Genomic DNA, 2,594 nt, shown 5'->3' on the forward strand with positions numbered 1-2,594 from the left:
TGAATATATATCATGTTCCTGGTCATGGCTCACTCACTCACTGTGTAAGGAATTGGGTTCATATACACTCCCAGGAACGTCATACTGGTGCCTGCTACTGTCTATAGCTATGTTTAAGACCACGCTGTGAATATATATCATGTTCCACTCACTCACTGTGTAAGGAATTGTATATATATATATATATATATATATATATATATATATATATATATATATATATATATATATATATATATATATATATATATATATATATATATATATATATATATATATATATATATATATATATATATATATATATATATATATATATATATATATATATATATATATATATATATATATATATATATATATATATATATATATATATATATATATATATATATATATATATATATATATATATATATATATATATATATATATATATATATATATATATATATATATATATATATATGGCATATTTATGGCTAACTTATTGCGTGATATACTTATTGCATAGTATTGCAAAAAGTGAGCCATATAGTTTTTCTAAAATAAATACAAAATTATTTTTTTTGTCAATTATTTATTAAATAAATAAGGCACATTTTCTTCACTAAGAGGCTGATTCTGCAGGAACTTGACATCTTGGTGTTCTTTCTTCCAGAGTGTGCAGTGTGCAGCAGGCAGACCAAGACGCCAGAGATGTCCGTTCAGCCATTCAATTCTGCCGAGGGAAAGAAGTCGTGTTAGTCAACTCTGATGACTTGTACTTTTCTCTGTGGACTCTGCTGTAAGCCAGTCACGGAAGATGTGAACTGTATCTGTACTATGAAGTCTTATAAATAAACTTAAGGGCCACACCTATGACTTTATCTTGCCCCAAACCCATTTAGCTAATCTCCGGACACTTTTTTAGATATAATTGACTTAGGTACATTTTTCAGGCTACTTTTAAAGCAAGTTACAGCTTTTTTTTTTCGTTTTCAAGATGTTATTGAGCCGTAAGGTGATATATCTAGTTGCTTTGATCTGGTGATAGTTTTGCACTCCCTCTGCACAATGAACGGTTAAACCACCCATGAAAACCCGGTTAGCCTTCTGTGGCCTTGGGAAACAGTCATAACAGCTTTTCAAACAAGCAAACTGTGGCATCATTAAGTTCAAGAATAGAGGCTTTATTCAGAAGGTAATTCCTGGTACAGTAAGCAGTATAATCTGACTTACAGTTGACTACACAGACTCTGGAGATAGAGAGCAAAGATCCGCACTCGTAGGTCACCCAAACAGGTCCCAATGTTAGGTACCACATACCCGTAACTGCATATACGTAACCTATACAGAACACTACACACTTCCCTTCAGTACCAGGAGGCTGCTGGGTCCCCACACGGTACAATAATTTCATGTTTAAAGAGAAAGAAAGATGCTTGGCGTGAGAACAGGGTAACTTTTGATATGAATAGTGGCACTGTACGGAAACATCTGAACATGGACCGGGGCTTTCAGAAGGTGCACCCGAGGAGAAAGACTTCACTAGCAGATGCTTGGCGTGAGAACAGGCTAACTATAGCAAGGACAAACACATATCTCTCACCCCTTCACTCTTGTCACCCTTCCTCACCCCCCACACCTCACTCACCCTTCACTCTTGTCACCCTTCCTCACCCCCACACATCACTCACCCTTCACTCTTGTCACCCTTCCTCACCCCCCTATAGCAAGGACAAACACATACCTCTCACCCCTTCACTCTTGTCACCCTTCCTCACCCCCCTCTAGCAAGGAAAACACACACATCACTCACCCCTTCCTTGGTACAGGTGCACATGACACAGGGTGATATGCGCTCGGCTGCCCCGATGTCAATATCAGTCTTGCCGACCCCACATGACACGCGCTCCTTCCACAGCTCCGGGTTGATCCCCGGCAGGTCAAGGTGGGACACACGAGGGTTCCTGAAACATCAATGGGATCATCACAGTGTCTGGTTGGTGGGATGAGAAGTTTCCGCCTCCCATGTTGACAAGTTCCAGAGGTCAAAATGAGGTTAACTGGGTTCTCATGTCTGTGTTTTGGGGTTCCTGGTACAGAGAAAGGGTCAACTACCACTGGGGTCATAAACTCCCCTGGAAATGCCCTGAACTCGTATGAAAGCCTAGTCCAATATGCGTGTTCTTAGGTTCTTGGTACAGAGAAAGGGTCAAACTACCACTGGGGTCATAAAACTACCCCTGGAAGTGCCCAAATCTCCTATGAAAGCCTTGTCAAATATATGTTTTCTTAGGTTCACAGTACAGATGGAGGTTCATACTACCACCAGGGTCATGAAACTACCCCTGAAATGCCCTGAACTCCTAGGAAAGTCTTGTCAAATATATTTCTTAGGTTCACAGTACAGATGAAGGTTTAAACTACCACCAGGGTCATAAAACTATCCCCGAAATGCCCCAAACTCCTATGAAAGTCTTGTCAAATATATTTCTTAGGTTCACAGTACAGATGAAGGTTCAAACTACCACCAGGGTCATAAACTACCCCGGAAATGCCCCAAACTCCTATGAAAGTCTTGTCAGATATGTTTCAGATTCATGGTACAG

At 39.1% G+C, this 2,594-nt stretch overlaps 1 long non-coding RNA gene across 1 annotated transcript in view; it reads right to left on the reverse strand.

Annotated features, from left to right (window-relative positions):
* Nucleotides 1-516: 516 nt before the first annotated feature.
* The window catches only part of LOC126990406 (uncharacterized), a 2,417-nt gene continuing 339 nt past the window's right edge, over nt 517-2,594 (reverse strand). The window contains exons 2-3 of the long non-coding RNA XR_007744326.1: nt 1,802-1,952; nt 517-721 (exon numbers count right to left, since the gene is read on the reverse strand). This is a non-coding gene — a long non-coding RNA (uncharacterized LOC126990406). The remainder of the gene's footprint in view (nt 722-1,801; nt 1,953-2,594) is intronic.

The sequence above is a fragment of the Eriocheir sinensis genome, unplaced genomic scaffold (genome assembly GCF_024679095.1).
Source record: "Eriocheir sinensis breed Jianghai 21 unplaced genomic scaffold, ASM2467909v1 Scaffold162, whole genome shotgun sequence".
NCBI classification, from domain to species: Eukaryota; Metazoa; Arthropoda; class Malacostraca; order Decapoda; family Varunidae; genus Eriocheir; species Eriocheir sinensis.